Source organism: Sinocyclocheilus rhinocerous, unplaced genomic scaffold (genome assembly GCF_001515625.1).
Source record: "Sinocyclocheilus rhinocerous isolate Xijiao unplaced genomic scaffold, SAMN03320098_v1.1 scaffold641, whole genome shotgun sequence".
In the NCBI taxonomy this organism is placed as follows: domain Eukaryota; kingdom Metazoa; phylum Chordata; class Actinopteri; order Cypriniformes; family Cyprinidae; genus Sinocyclocheilus; species Sinocyclocheilus rhinocerous.
The window spans coordinates 97,840-115,667 of NW_015624257.1; the positions used below are offsets into that span (position 1 = coordinate 97,840).

Genomic DNA, 17,828 nt, shown 5'->3' on the forward strand with positions numbered 1-17,828 from the left:
TATAATGTGGGATATCTACATTATTGGTGAAGGAGGCTCCTGACTTGGTGTAATAGCAAGTTTTTTGAGTTGTTAGGCTCTTGTTTGGGCCTCTTCTGAGCCTCCTCATCCTCTCAGCCCAGGTACGTGTATTTAGGTTGAGCATGGTTTCTGCTATGCTGAGCACTCTGCTCCCTAGTATTTTTGTTTTGCAGTTATTTCAGGTTGTGAGGCTCTCTGTGAGCCTCCCTGACCAGCTGTTCTTGAGCCTGGTAGCTCCCCTCCCTTTGAGGGTCGCTATGCTGAGATCACAGTTCCTAGTGTTCTCTCAACAGAGCTCTGTGGCTGTTAGGTTGTTAGGCTCTTGTGGGCCTCCTTGATAAGTCGCTCTTCAGGTCGAGCTTTCGAGTACTCCCCTCACCTGAGGGTCTTTGTACTGAGTACGCTGATCCATAAGGGTGGATGATTGCACTCCCCTCGCTTTAGAGGGTTGTTATGCTGAGTGCTTGCTCCCTAGAGCTCTGTTTCGCACTTAGGAGCATGGTTAGTACTCCTAGCTGAGTACTCTAGCTTTTTGAGTCATTATGCAGTGTACTCCGCTCCCTAGAGCTCCGCTTAGACAGTACTATTAGTATGTAGGCTCTATCGTGAGCCTCACTGACTGTCCCTAGCGCTGAGTGTTGTTAGGCTTCCTCTCGTTTAAGAGGGTCATCCTGCTGAAGCCTCCACTCTTCAGAACTCCGTCTTTAGCAGTAATATGAGTTTGTAGGCTGTTTGTTTTGGAGCCTCACTAACTGCCTCTGGCATTGAGTGTAGCTAGGTCTCCTCTCGCTTTAGAGAGTCGTTATGCTGAGACCTCCACTCTTAAGAGAAATTTGGTGTAGAAACAATTTTCACTCAGAAACTGCTTATAAATTTCACAAACAATCACAAAGAAACAGGAAGTAACAGGTTAAATTAAATAACATTTTGAAGTAGAAAAACGTCTCAGGTTACGCATGTAACCATGGTTCCCTGAGAACAGGGAACGAGACGCTGCGTCTCATTGCCATGCTTCGGGCATTCCTGCCTGCGTCTCCTTCAGACAAAGAAGTGGATGACGTTTTCCGCAGGTGCTCTTTTATACCCGCACTCGCTTTATTCTTTACGTCATAGACTGCCGCCTGCCAATGTCAAGTTCATTGTCGTTTTTTAATTCATGCTTCAGACACCGGTCACGCTGGAGGCGTTCCCCTAGCGCCCTCTAGAGGACGCAGAGTCTCGTTCCCTATTCTCAGGGAACCATGGTTACATGCGTAACCTGAGACGTTTTTCTACTTCAAAATGTTATTTAATTTAACCTGTTACTTCCTGTTTCTTTGTGATTGTTTGTGAAATTTATAAGCAGTTTCTGAGTGAAAATTGTTTCTACACCAAATTTTTTAGTATACCTTTCAAAGTTTTGTGGTCAGTACGATTTATTTATTTTTATTTTTTTTTTGGAAGAAATTTATATTTTTATCATGTTAATATTAAATGATAAATTTATAACAAAATATTTATATCTCATATAAATGCTGTTCTTTCTAATCATCAACGAATCCTGGAAAAAAAAATTATAATGGTTTCCACAAAAATATTAAAAAATAACACAACTGTGTTGCTTCGATAATAATAATAACAACATTGATAATAATAAGAAATGTTTCTTGAGCAGCAAATCAGCATATTAGAATGATTTCTGAAGGATTATGTGACACTGAAGACTGAAGAGTAATGATGCTGAAAATTCAGTTGTCCCATCACAGGAATAAATTACATTTTAAATATTTTAAAATAGAAAACACTCATTTGGAGTTGTAATTTAACAAAATGACAGTTTTTACTGTATTTTTGGTCAAATAAATGCAGCCTTAGTGAACATAAGAGACCTCTTTCAGAAACATTTTTTATAATCTTACCGACCCCAATCTTTTGAATAGTAAATATGTTAGAAGCAACATGAATTGTCACTAGAAACAGCCTATTATAGACTTTTCAGCAAAATTTTTATTTCACGAATCAGCAAAATAGGGTTGATAGAGTTTACCTACAGAAATGAAATAAAATATGTAAAAGCAAAATAAAAATGTGATAACTTTAACCAGAAATACTTGAAATCTACGTTCATTATATAGTTCTTTATTTTCACTTTTTAACCAGCAGCTATTACAAATATATGGCGATTGGAGAATATATTTCACAAAAAATAATTGTATCAACTTAAAGGCAGGGTAGGAGATTTGGTTCAAAAACATTTTTTGTTAAGCTGGTTGAAAGTCTCTTCACATCCCGATAGCAATCATTAAATTAAGTGGTCTAAATGTATTTATATCACCTGTGGAAGGCGTAGGACCATAAAATGTTTGTCCAGTCATATCCCATATCCAGGTCCGAGGACTACAATAGGCTGTCTTACCTGCCTGTCAATGTATGTATTTGCACAGCCATGATACGTCATCTATTACACTATTGCAGACCGAGCGAGAATGAAAGGCGTTATTGTAATATTTTGCGCTTTGCACTGTAATGTTTTCTCACTGGTTAGCCTTTGGTCGGCCTGCGCGCGTTCATGTATTTTGGAGGAGGTGTGGCTTTGGAGAGTAATTTGCAGGGAGGGTGGGATCTTATGTTTTCAAAGCTAGCTTGCTATAGCAAGCCTCTCCGAAATCGCCTACTCTACCTTTAAAGGGGTCATATGATGCGATTTCAATTTTTCCTTTCTCTTTGGAGTGTTACAAGCTCTTGGTGCATAAAGAAGATCTGTAAAGTTGCAAAGACTAAAGTCTCAAAACCAAAGAGATATTCTTTATAAAAGTTAAGAGTTAACCACGCCTACCTAAAATGGCTCGTTCTAACACGCGAAACTACTTTGTTTGGTCTTCCAAAAGAGGACGATATCCGCTTCGTCATGCCTAGAGCTGATCTGTGCTGGTCGCTGAGGGAATACATCAACTTAGTGCTGTGGATCGCCGGATCGGCTTTCACTGTCATCAACAGTATGGTGAGGGGCGTAACATTTCCTTCACACACTTGAGGTATTCGGCCAATCATAACGCATTGGATAGCTGGCCAATCAGAGCACACCTCGCTTTTTCAGACTGATGAGCTTTGTAAAAATCGACGCGTTTCAAAAAGGCGGGGCATAGAGGAGAAACAATAATGTACAGTATGTGGAAAATAATGTGTTTTTTGAACTTTAAACCGCATAAACACATTTCATTACACCAAATACACAAAATAATGTTCTTTTTAGCAGCATCATATGACCCCTTTAACAATTAACATAGTTCTAGACACTGAAGCATTTCTATAGTTTATATATATATATAATAACTTTGACAACAAAATATAATCAAAAACCCTGCATAGAGCTAAAACATCTATTAATTCTGAATAACAAATATTTGTCATAACAAGTCTCCAAAAACACAAACTTAAACTTAAAAAGCGATCAAACTGAGTATGCTCAGCAACCTGTTAGTTGGCCCCTCACCACAAAACTTGACATTTATAAGTTCTTGGTGTTAAATATTTGAAGTTGCTCATACTAAATGACCTGAATGACAACATCCAAAACACCTGCTAGCTACAGCCTCTGTGACAACTAGCATCATCTGCATTTTTTATGGATGTACTGTATCTTTTAACCCTATATTACGTTTATTCCTTTAGTGTTGGATGGCGACCCACACAGTGTCAATGACCTTTCTGAAATCCAAATGGCACCAGGCAGTGTCCAGAGGGCAGAGGGAGCTGAAGAATCAACATATGGGAGTTTGAAACCCAGAGCATCATCCTTGAGAATTGAGTGGTCTAATATCATGTGGCTCTGCCAAAAGAGATGAAAATATTTTGAGGGGAAAAATTAAAGTACCATTAAAATGGAAACCGAAGAAGAGAATGCAGTGTAACGTGACTCTTACCTGCTGACGGAAAGCCTTAATATCAGCCACTCCGTAGGTCTCTGGCAGAGACTTAACTAGAAATGTTTGATGATGCACTTTTGCATGATGGGCAAGAGCAGCTGCCTTACTCATTTACCATCTGACGTGTAACTGGGAGATGTGCTCGCAGTGCCAGAGGAATGCGTTCAGGGGGCTTTGCTGCAGCGGTCTGGCCTGAGGAAACCGAACGCGCACACCAGCATCACTCATCCGTCTTACACCCTTTACCGACCCACTGCAGTTTCTTCTAGCATCTCCTACGTTCTTCTCAGAAGCTCTTGAAACGATGCTCCCTACTGTTCTCATCACGTTTCGGTTTTTTTTGTTTTCATGTACCGTTCTTTCTTTCCTTTAGGTTTGTTAACCTCATTGAAAATCGTGTTTGAATTTAATGCGAAGCAAAATCACTCCTACTTTTTTGTGAGTGTTTCTAATCCAGACAAGGGAAAATATTATATTATTTATTAAAAATGTGCAATATGATTTATTTTTACACTTACAGAGTTTAATTGTTCATCAATCAGGGACACTGTAGTTCTGTCCCATTTATTCTAGTTTTTAACAGAAGGAAAAATGTAAAAGAATTGAGTTACAGGTACGATACAAGATAAGGGACATGTGGTTTCCCACTTTTTGTTGATCACGTCCACTCAAATCATGGCAAAAAAAAAACAATCAAAAAGTCTTATAAAGTGTGTTATTTATTAAATTCTGGGAATTGGCTGTTTGTCGTGTTATGTAAATTAAGCCTATGCCATTGTGCATGCGATGTTGTGCAAGAGTTATTGTGCTCCAGATGCCAGGTTTGACATGTGACAGCAGCTGAGATGTTTTGAAAGAAAAAAAAAAAAGATGATGTTGAGGGCTTGCTTGCATGTTTGTGACCTTGGATGCTTTCGGTATCAAAAGTCAGGTAGTGCCACAGTCAGGTGGCGCTAGAGGAAGTAGGACATTGCCTTTAAGAGTCTTTAACACTACTTCAGTTTACCTCAAAAAACATAGAAAAATAAAAAAAGCCTCGTAAGAGATAAAGTCTTTGTCTTAAATCTGTAGTATGCAAATTCTGACTGACAGAGTCATTGGGAATTCATTTTAAATGTGCCACTATATTGTAGAATTAGACATTTTACTTTTATTTGTTATTCTAATGTGCAGTTTCCCTCTTCAGAAGGTTTATTGAAGATTTATTTATGATATATATAATTCTAGATATTGTTTCTAGTGTTTGGTGAGTGTAAAAGGGCTTGGAAAACTCAGTGTCTCTCCTTTAAACCCTCATTTGCTTTTAGTTTTCGTTTGCATGTGGTCTTTAAATGCATTAACGCCTGCATATTTGATTCAAAACAACTAATCTGAGGTAAAATATGTTTAAGGCATACAAATGTACTCTTGAAGGACTTGTTTCATTTGGTTGGATTTCACTTCTGTGCAACAATGCAGTGCAATGTGTACGGGCTCTTTTTATATGTTTTCTGGAGAGTTGTGACAACAGGGCAGGACATGGAGTTATTTTTCTAAAAACAAATGTTACACAAACAAAGAACATTTATATACTATATAAGGTTTATTCTATTTATAAGCATTTTTACAGAGCACAGCCATTACAAGATGAATTCTACGATATTTTTCTATAGAAATGCACAGTTGTATTTTGTCAAAAGCAGTATAGCTCCTTTATTTCAAGCATTGCATCTCACACATCATCCGATTTAAGACTCAAAACCTATATATGATTCAATGTGATTTGAAATGCTGAGGATGCAGGAATCCTTTTTGAACCCTTGAATGCAAAAAGCTCATCTCTTTCATTTCAAGCCCATAGAGCCCCACGTATTTCTGTAATTTGAAAAGTTATGGTATTTATCTGTATAATAAAATGTTATGCCTTGTAAGTCTGATTTCTCCATGATTTCTTTTTTTTTTGTTTACGTTGGTTGGGGGTTGTTTGACATATGACCACGATATGAGAAATTTTATTTCATATCTCAATTATATATATATATACACACATACACACCTGTACATAGTTATTTTTATATAAAAATAAAGCAAATTACAAACCATAAGACAAATACGATACAAATTAAATATTAAATACACACGTTTTTTTAATTAGGCTGCTGTCCCTTTAAGACCAAATGAACGTAATATACTGACACATAATCGGTTTTCACCCACCTGTTTACGTTCACTTAAGCCATAACCGACTGTATTTACGTGAGATACTACACACGATGGACATTTTGACAGCAGTGTGTGTGTTTGACAATTAAGGCGCAAGGAGAACTGGATCGCAGAACTGGGATCGCGCGGCCAAGAGAGTGCTTCTGTGTGTCATTCAGCGTGCTTCCGCCTGTCCCGCCTTCACTTACTGCAAGTTAACAGTAGCCCCTCACTGCAGAACACAAGATCCAGGGGGCGTGGTTGGATCCACATCTTAGGTAAGGTTGGAGAAGTTGGATCTGGATCTAACCACGCCCCCTGGATCTTGTGTTCTCAGTTAATCGATAACGAATTGTGATTGGATGGAAATTTTGTTCTATGACAAGCTTAGTTACCTTTGATTAGACTGTTCTCGCGTGACAGAACACTACTACTGCTCGCTATGATCACTCAGTCGTAAAGAAATTTTGAAATACGGGACAAAACATGATTTTTTCAAAATAAGTCTGGACACTAAAAATAGAGCTGAAATACGGGACGTCTAGTCACCCTATAGTCAAATTAAAAATCTCGAATAATCAATCGATAACCGGTATATGGTACCAAATAGCACTATTTTACTATACATTTATTCACTTTTGTTGGGTTATTCTGCACTAGGCAGAAGTACAGTATAGTAATACAGTGCATGTTGCTCTGAACCCTCTGACCGTTTAAAATACTTTCAGGGTTTCACTTTTGCATGACTAAATGTAGACATGCATAGCGTGAGCACTGTGCTCCACACTAAAGAATCAGTTTCACATGTGTAATCTTAAACGTCTTCAGAGGCCAAAGCTCTACCAGCTTCTAAAACGTGAATGTAAAGTGTTGCTGAAATTGGATTAAGACTAGTAAACAGTGAAGGGATATGGCTGGTTATGTGTTTTCTTAAAACAGAGTCGCTAAGACGTTAACATAAGTAAAATTATATTTCTGTGTATAGCTTAGCCCCATTGGAATAACTGGTTTCTACTTAGTAGACAATATAAAGGATTATATAAATCACTCTTGCATCCTTAGTTGTAAACACTTCAAGAAAATCAACATCTGAGTGTAGCGTACTTGGCAAGTCTAATACTGGTAGTCTAAACAAACCTGGGCTCTGCTTTCCTGACATAAACAGCTGCAGAATGTAAAATACGTATATCTAGATTGTTTCATACAATAAACAGCATTCCACATTCAGCTTGACCACAGTTTACAAATTCAGTTAGCTCGAAGACATTTTGATGTATGGATCTCAGACACTAGCATTTCTGTTTATTTTGTATTGACCATTGGATGTGATTTGCTCTAATTAATTCTAGGAATTTGCCATAAGCCACTGTTAATTAAAACTGGGAATTGCTGACAGTGTTTTTGTATTGTAAAAAATGGTTACATATGAGATGTATAAGATGGGTGAATCATCAGTTTATGACAAATGAATTATGGCTTAACCTTTAGTTTACTGTTGATACATAAGAATAAGAGACTTGAGATCTAAAGTCCTTGGGTCACTGGTTCCTTTAGATATGCACACATGTGAAATGAGAAGTGACAGAACTGTTACAGAAGCTCGGATGTGGCTTTAGGCTCAGAGGAGTGTAATGATAAATCAGACATGATGTGTTGCTTTTCTTTTTAGAGAGAAAACCCACAATTATCCTCTATACTGTATCTAAAGCCTACTGACCGAAATGTAAGTCCTAAACAGATCCCAGACATCCTGAAAATTATATATATATATATATATATACGCAGAGCTGGGTAGTAACTGATTTCATGTAATCTGGATTACGTAATCAGATTGCAAAAATTAAGTATACTTGTAATTAATTTCAATTACATTTTAAAATACTCGTAATCAGACTAGCTACTTTTATTGATTACATGATTACATATTCTTCACACAACAGCAATAAATTATTCACCCTAATTCCTCTTTTTCATCTTTTTAAATGTTCCTTTCTAAAATAGCCTACTGCTGTCTTCTAGTTTTTGGACATTCACACAAAGACCAGTCATTAGTCAGGTGGCCACACAGCATTTGACCACTGGATTCACAAAAATCATTTCAGGTTTAAGAAGTGTTTCAACATTGCATCACTGAGGAACACATAAATTTTTATTTGAATAGTGGTGGGTTATTTAATCATGCATTACAATGTCTTTGTAAGACTTTTGTCTTCCAAGCATGTTAAAATGCACAAATTCACGTTATTTCTTATTAACATGTTATTCAGGGATTCCCAAACTTTTTTGTCATCTGAACATCTTTCACCTAATTTATTTACTTGAAGTACCCCTAAGATTTTAAAATACATATTTGAATAATTAAGCATCATATTTGCATGTTCACAGTTTTCTGAAGTTGGTTAACGGTCACATGACATGCAGGTAAACGAATAAAATATTTCAAGTGTTTTATTTTGATTTATGTTATTTTAAAATGATTTATTTTACTTTTAAATTTTTTTTATTTAATTAATTATTAGCTTTTCATTAAATTCATGAACCCCCTGTAGTTCCTTTATGAACCCCCGTTTGGAAAACCTTAATGTAATGTAAAGTTTAATGCACTTCATGTTGTTAATTACAACAAATAAAATATATTTTCTTACTCTTTGTATTTTTATATACATGATTGTCCTATTTAAATCGACGTGATAAACAAGTTAAGTCAAAAGTAATCTAAAAGTAATCAAAAAGTAGTCCGATTATATTACCCAAAATGTGTAATGTAATGGATTACGTTACTACAATTTTTGTTATGTGATTTGGAATCAGTAACGGACTACAGTTTGTAAGTAATCTACACAGTTCATATGTGTGTGTGTGTCAGTTTGATTCATCAATTTATTTATTTTTCTTAGGTGAGCCACAACAGCTGCATGTAAACATTTCCTCATATGATTGACCTTGTATCATATTATCATACTATTTCTGTCATACTAATTTACTCTAACAAAACTATTGCACAAAATGCCATCTCGCAATGTCATATACACTTCTAACACTTAATAGTTCAAAAACATACTTAAAGAAACAGTATGTAAGGTTTTTTTTTTTCCACCTTGCACTCTCAGAAAAAAAGGTACAAAAGTTGTCACTGGGGCAGTACCTTTTCAAAAGGCACACTTTTGTACCTTTTAAGTACTAATATGTACCTTTAAGGTACCAATATGAACTCTTCGGGTGCAAAGGTGTGCCTTTTGAAAAGGTACCGCCCCAGTGACAACTTTTGTACCTTTTTTTCTGAGAGTGATGCAATATCAGTTTCAAAATCATCCTGAAAGCACACTGACTTCTAATAACATGAATGGCTTCTGTTTCTTTCCCACGTCTGTTCTAGGAGATTGTAAATTTGGTGAGCGGCTACAATATTCAGTGAAAATACTGTATTTATGACAGTAAATTCCACTCACTTAACTGTAGGGGGCTCAAAAGTCACAAAAATACACAAAACTACATACAGTTCCTTCAATATTGGAGTAGTTCGATACCTCACATGAGAACGTGTTGATTCAAAAGTACTCTATATATATTAGGTAACAATTTATTTTATAGTGTCCGTGTTACACATGTTACATGTACTTGCTATTGTAATGAATTATGTATAATGACATGCAATAACCCAAACCCTAATCCTAACACTATAGTAAGTGCATGTTGTTAATTAATATTAGTCAGTACTTAAATGTAACAAGGACACCGTAAAATATAGTGTATATTTTGCATTGTTTTTGTTTTGGGTCTCCATATAAAGCTTTGAATAAATGCAATTCATTTTTCATTTTCTAAAACGTGTCATTGTTTGATATAGAGGGAATAAATACATTTTTATAATGCATTCTTACTTTTACACGTGTTTAGAAGAAAAATCGAATTCTTTTTATTGGGTATACCTGACTCTGACTTTATGTGTGACCCTGGACCACAAAACTGTCCATTTTTCGAAATTGAGATTTATGCATCATCTGAAAGCTGAATAAATAAGCTTAAGTTAGGATAGGACAATATTTGGCTGAGATACAACTATTTGAAAATCTGGAATCTGAGGGTGCAAAAAAATCTAAATATTGAGAAAATCGCCTTTAAAGTTGTCCAAATGAAGTTCTTAGCAATGCATATTACTAATCAAAAATTAAGTTTTAATATATTTACAGTAGGAAATTTACAAAATATCTTCATGGAACATGATCTTTACTTAATATCCTAATGATTTTTGGCATAAAAGAAAAATCAATAATTTTGACCCATACAATGTATTTTTGGCTATTGCTACAAATATACCCCAGCGACTTAAGACTGGTTTTGTGGTCAAGGGTCACATATTATCATTAATTCAGAGGATTTCATTACGCTATTTTATACTGTCTGTGTGTGTGTGTGTGTGTGTGTGTGTGTGTGTGACTGTAGTCACAGGCTCTGCCAAAGCCAAACCAAAATAGTGTAAAGCAGCTGCTGTGAGAGGAGTCAAATGTGAGAACTTTCAAAGCAACAGCGCCATGTGGCTTCATCTGATCACCTGTGTAAGTGTTCTAGATGACAGGAAGGTCACTGATTGTTTGGACAGAGAGAAAGGGGGGTTTTGTGAGACTGTGAGAACTTGAATGTGAATGGATGCATGTGGGATTGTAAGCAGATAAACTAAAGCATTTATTGCAAGGCCTCCAATGATTTTGATGTGAAAAATACACCACATGTCTCCCTCTGTCACCCGGTTCCCATCTGAAAGTTCCTCTGAAATAATGGCACTTTAATTGTATCCTGTCAAACCTTGAACAATGGCTTTCTTTCATTACTATAAAACCACAAAACAAAGAAGAGAGTTGGTCTATCTAGAGCAAATATCTAGAGTCATTTTCTCAGGGATATCTATATAAAAGAATAGAAATCTGAAAGGCCTTATGTTGGGAAGAAGAAAGCTGGAGATACTTGCACTTTAAAGCGAGTACACAGCGTCATATTTCACCTCTCCTAATATTTCCTCATAAAAGCCTTCTCTCCAAACTTAAGTTGAAGTCTCGGGCTGAAATAAATAGCTCTTGCATCCCTCTACCATACCAGCTCTCTTTTATTTCAGCCTTGCACGTGAGCTTGTAACGTTCATGACCTTCCCTGTCGTGTTTTACCTTGCCTGGGTACTGTTTAGTTGTTTTTTATATATTTACAGTAAATTATATATAATAATTATATAAATTATATATATATAATTGCATGCATATAAAAATTGTTCATGCACCACATAAAAATATTGTATTTATTGCCTCAAAATAAAAATAAAAAGTCCTCTTCAAATTTCATTTTTTAGTATCAAGTTATTTTTTGACACTTTATCCTTAATATATTAAAACCTGTTTTTAAATGTACATGAAACATGAAATATACATGTGTTTTGCAAATAGTGTACACAATATGCCATCAATTTGACACCAAATGTATTGCTGTTGCAAAATTAAATATTTATGAATCATAAACACATATTTCTCGGTGGAATGATGTCCATAAGAGAAAAGCATTGAGAATAGCATAACATATTTGCAGTTGTGTGTTGTGAGCAGTGGACATAATTCAGCTATTTATGAATCAGTGTAATACATAGATAGTTGATGTGTCATAAATCATTTTAGTCATTTCTAATTCTGTTCAGTATTGATTACCTGGTGTTAAACAGATTTGAATGAACTTGTCCATGGTTTTCCAGGAACATTGCGCCAACTGCTGCACGCTGAGCGAACAGCTCATAACAAAGATAACAGCGCCCTCTGCTGAGCAAACGTTGAATTTTACAACGATACACCAATCTATGGACCCTTTTCACAAGACGTTTAACGGTCATCAGCATCGTAAATCCTCGAAAGTTTTTCATATTTGTATTTTTTTTAAAATGTATGTACATTTAGGGAATGCAAAAAATATATTTGTGGTACTCTCCCATTCACTGCTCTTCAAGTAGTTAACCCAACTATGACGACTTCCGCTGCTGAGAAACCCGGAAATGTGAAAAGGGTCCATTAAGGTCAAAGCACAAAAATTGTAAAATTACTATCAAAATAAAAGTATCTGCGATATTTAATATTTTCATACAAGGCATGATTCTGTTGGTCAAACAATCTAACACATCAAAACGTATATGCAACTCAACAAATTTATTGCAAATAAATTTGAGATGTAAAGAGTTGTTGTTACCTATTGTTACCTAAAGCTTGTTGTTGTCCATGATACATGTAATTTTGTTAGAAAAAGAGCAAACTGAACAAGAATAGTTCGATAAACGGACATTAATAACTCAAAAACAGAAATAGAAGAAAAAAAATCACATAGACTTTTATTAAGGTATTCATTTTTTTTTTCAACCAGATATCTGATTAACTGACCCAAACTGCCATGATATATAACTGCCTATATACTATATATTTTTTAATTCGCTTCTTTTTCTGTATTAATCTTTACCTCAACTAAACACAATATAGCCTATTTGTTAATCACAATACACTATAAAATATGTTACCAGGGCTTATTTTCTCATTAAAATATGAGCATTAAGGATGAATCATAAATGAAACAGAATTTAAAAACTACAAATTATGTTACACTAGAGATTCCTCATAAAATATGGGCACTAAGAAGCTTTGCATAGTGTTCAGGTCGATATCTTTGAAGGTAAACATCCATTTTCCCCTTTACTTTCTTCTCAGAACTTAAACCTGTGGAGACAGACAACAACAAAAAAACAGTATATATTATTAAGTGATGTGAAAAGAGGTTCATGCAACATTATTTTTTATGTAATTCTAAAGGGTTATTAAAAAGTAATAGATGCTAATAGATGTTTTAGACATGGTTTATTAGGCAGCAGATATCAACCTTCTTAGCCATGGTTATTATGGTTAAATAAAACTATAATAAATAAATAAATAACATATATATATAGTAAGTGTTTCCGTTTTCTTGACTGACTAAAAAAAATGCTGTCTAGGTAGGCAGCTCATTATGTTTCGAGTCACAGCCAATAACAAATATTGCCCGGAACCTTGTAACTGGTTAATAAATTGTTAGCTCAGACAGTGGTAATTATATTGTAACTACTACCGCGGTTAAAATCCGGTTGAGACAGTCATTCCGACACAATAAAAAATAAACTATCAAACAAAAACAAGTAAACCTACTGATCAATCAGAGGACAGACGCGGAATCGGGGTTTTCTTCTTCTTCTTCTTCTTGTGGTGTTTTATGGCGGTTTGGCAAACCAGCGAAAAAAGGTGCATTACCGCCACCTACTACTGATCTGGAGTGTGGAGTGTGCATAAATTTGGAAGAAAGAAATACAGAAGAGGAGAATTTTTTTAATTTTTTAAAATAAATTAAAGAAAATAATAATAAATAAACCTATATTCTATCTATTGTTCCTGCGTTTTTCAGGTATTTAAACATATTTTCTTGCACTCTTGATTGCCTCGACCCATTTCCTAACAATACTTTTAAAGAAATATTATCAACTCCCAGCCATCCTAATTCTTGAATTAATTGAAATCTCTCCCTTTCATATGCAGAACACTCAAAAAGAATATGTTTCACTGTTTCTAATTCTCCACATTTGTCACACTTTCCCGATTCATGCTTACCTATTTTATAAAGACTATAGTTTAATGCTGCTGCTGCTGTTCTCCCAGACTCTGGCTCCTTAGACCCATCTGTAATTACCTGTAACACAGAATAATACTCTTGTATTATATATATATATTGTTGAACTACTACTTCAGTTGGCATGTTCATCTCCGGTTTTTTTATTACTTTGTGAATTTGTAAATCAATTAGTGGCATAGGGAACAACCAAGGAGGAATTGCTGGAATAGCAACAGCAGGAGCAATTTCATGGTCTTTCAACTCCAAGCTGTTTGCCTCCTTCCTTACTACCCAACCAAAGCTTGTAATTTCTTTGTATTCAAATTCCCAACAATCTTTCAGAATAAGTCTAACTGGTTTTCCATATGTCCCTTTACACCATACCAGTACCTTAATCTCAACTGAAACCTAAGCTGTTCTAGAGGCAATTCTCCCATTTCAACTTGTAATGAAGCCACCGGAGGAGATCTAAATGCACCACAGCAAATGCGCAAAACTACACTACCATAATCTATGTTTGACCTAATCACAGCACCATCAATTATTTTCAATGACTGACAGCTTGCCCCCCACTCAGCTCTGGACAAGCACCTTAAGACATTTATTCCTTTTTTGCATTTTTCTATAAATTTCTGAATATGAATTAAAAAATTTAATTTAGAGTCCATCCACATACCCAAAAATCTTAGTACATTTACTTGTTCCGCCTGATAACCATATATTTTGATATTCAAGCTTGGATTTTTTTTCTTTTTCGAAAAGCATATTACTTGTGTTTTTGCCACAGAAAACCGAAAACCCCAACTATTCGCCCAATTCTCCACCTCATTCACTGCTTTTTGCATTTTATTTTCTACAAATAAAACATTACGCCCCCTTTTCCATAATGCTCCATCATCCGCATACAATGATCTTCCTATTCCAGTATCAACGTTATGAAAGATGTCATTTATCATTAAATTAAAAAGAATAGGACTGCTCACACTTCCCTGGGGAGTTCCATTCTCAATTGGGAGAATCTGAGAAAAAGCAGTCCCTACTCTTACTTGAATTGTTCTTCCAAACAAGAAACTCAGAATCCAGTTATACATTTTTCCATCAATTCTCAAGCTAATTCACCACCTCATTCACTGCTTTTTGCATTTTATTTTCTACAAATAAAACATTGCGCGGAATCGGGGTCCTGTGCAGCTTTTCCGTTCAGGCACATTTACGGACCGCCTAATATCTGCGCGTCATTAAGCGCACCGCATAAGCGCATAACCTACGCAACAGAATGATTATAAGTGGGTCATTCCTGGGATTCGGTAACATTTCAGTCCCTCAGACTTTTGAAAGTGGTGGTTTACAAGCTTTTTTACAATACTTTGGTATGCCCATTATAATGAATAAAAACAATTATTGCATTTAAATCATTTTTATCATAAAATAATGTCTAATTTCTATCGTACACCAAGCATTGTGTCGTGACCCTGCGGCACTTCACTGAGTTGTACTTAGAAAATTATTAATAAAATATGCACAGTGTCTATATTTCTTGGCAATAATGTAAGCATTTATTTGTGTTCCTTTCTTGTGAAAAATATTTTTCTGGAAAAAATGCAAGATATTTTCTAAAAAAAAAACAGACTTTAAAGTTATTGTCCCTCAGTCTAAACTCAACCCCGTCATACTAACCATTCTACCCCCATGATAATTTAGACTCCACCCATATGTGACATAATTTACCAGAAATTACATCATTCTGGTCTCTTTAATAGTGGTGCAGAAAATGGTAAGTAGTATCATAATTTTTATTCTTATTTTTGAGGCTTATTATAATCAGGGAGGGTACTATCAAGTTTAACAACTCAACACCACCACATAAAATTACAATGGAAAATGATTATTTTTCAACATTTTATTTTAATCCATAAGTATGTACAATGTACTTATTTTATTGCTGCCATATCTGGTCTGCTGTCCTACACTAGGAGCAGTGGCCATTTTGAGCAAAAAAGCATAACCCCATCACGCTCAACCCTGTCACAAATATATATATGTATATTTCTCATTGTTTCAGGGTTGTAAACTTGTGACGGGGTTGAGTTTTTTACTAAATTTATGAATAATTTTAATTAAAAAAATATAAAATAGTCATAGTTTCAGTAAATATATACTTACCAAAATAATGACAACTCATATTTTTGTTATAAATAGAATAGAAATAGAATAATATGTACACTTAAATTTTGACAAGCATCCTACATCAGAAATTGCACCCTCATTAGCAGCAGAAAGGGAATGCAGATATGCTGACCCAAAAGGAAGAGAACAATATGAGAAACAAAAATTGAAAATCAAATTTGAAGGCAATGTATTCCTTCAAGTGTTTTACAGTCTTCAACGCCGTCACACTTTGTCACATTAATATTTTTTCGGGGGAAAAAAACAGAGAAGATTATTAAGAATGAAAGCATTTCTTGCTGATTACCATCTGACATGTAAATGGGTCATGACATGAGAAACCAAATTTCCCCTGATCTTTTGATATAGAAGAGGTCTTTGTATGTTTAATACATCCTGCAAGTTTCATAACTTAAAATGTCCTCATCATCAATAAAAAAAGCATTTATGTAATAACCCTCAGAAAACGCCTCGCTTGGAGCCAGGTGCAGGGTGACGTCACGGGGGAGCAGGAGTTTGCATATGACCTCCTCCAGAGCAAGACAACTCCGCCTATTTTTGCATCATCGTCACGCCCACAGTGCAGCCAGTGGGTCTGAAGGAGTAGGCTAGTTGTTTAGAATAATATTGCGATGCCACGCAGACGATGTGCCGTTCCTGGCTGTGGAAAAACAACATGTTTGAATACGCTGCCGAAGGATCTAGACATCAGGGGAAAATGGATTCAGTTTATTTTTAGCGGACGTCCCAGTCACTTCAGTGCTAATTTACGCGTGTGTTCAGTGCATTTCACCGTTGACTGTTTTGAGAACAAATCGCAGTATGATGCTGGCTTTGCCAAAATACTTTTGCTCAAAGATCAGGCCGTGCCAACTGTTCTGAACCCAACAACGACGCCGCAAACTGTAAGTAACGTGGTATTTAATGTAAAAACTATTTTTAAAACGGTAATGCATAGGCAATGATGTTAGCCAATCGTAAAAGTGGGCGGTTACACTGACCTCTTAAAGGGAAAACACCCCAAAACCGACCGTTTCAGTCAGAGGATGAGAAACAGGTGGAAAAAAGGTCATAAATCACTCAATTTTCAATGTTTTTCGTCCCAAAACTTTAGTGATATTATAATTCCACCTCAGGGAACATAATTTAAAAAAAAAGAAAGAAAAACATGTCATGTTACGGGGTTGAGAATGAAAAGTGTCTAAATCTGAAAAAAATAAATAAACAAAATAAAAGGTCTTTAAAGGGGTCATATGATGCTGCTAAAAAGAACATTATTTTGTGTATTTTATGTAATGAAATGTGTTTATGCGGTTTAAGGTTCAAAAAACACATTATTTTCCACTGTACATTATTGTTTCTACTCTATGCCCCGCCTTTCTGAAACGCATCGATTTTTACAAAGCTCATCGGTCTGAAAAGCAAGGTGTGCTGTGATTGGCCCGCTATCCAGTGCGTTGTGATTGGCCGAATACCTCAAGCGTGTGACGGAAATGTTACGCCCCTCTAGTCGTGTTTGTGGAAGGCCAAACAAAGTAGTTTCGCTTTCACAACGAAACAGCATCACACACGGCGGCCTACAGTGAGTAGAGGCGGGGGGCTAGCGTGAGGAACGGCGGTAGGGTTAGAGTGAGCAGAGGCGAGCGGGCTTGAGAACGGCGCAGCCAGCGATTTCGACGAAGGAGCGTTCGGAAGGACATGTGACGACTCCGGGCTGGACTTCGCTTTGTCCATGGTGAAAGCCGATCCGGCGATCCACAGTGCAATGTTGTAGTATTTCCTCAGCGACCAGCACGGATCAGCTCCAGGTATGACGAAGCAGATATCGTCCTCTTTTGGAAAGCCAAACAAAGTAGTTTCGGTTTCACAACGAAGCACACAGCGTCTTTACAACATGGCGGG

At 36.0% G+C, this 17,828-nt stretch overlaps 1 protein-coding gene across 1 annotated transcript in view; it reads left to right on the forward strand.

The window, feature by feature from the left end:
- Positions 1-5,827, forward strand: part of LOC107740042 (junctophilin-1-like) — a 49,408-nt gene extending 43,581 nt beyond the window's left edge. Inside the window, exon 6 of the mRNA XM_016552321.1 lies at positions 3,673-5,827. The gene's annotated coding sequence lies outside the window, so the exon portion shown is untranslated. The remainder of the gene's footprint in view (positions 1-3,672) is intronic.
- Positions 5,828-17,828: the final 12,001 nt, after the last annotated feature.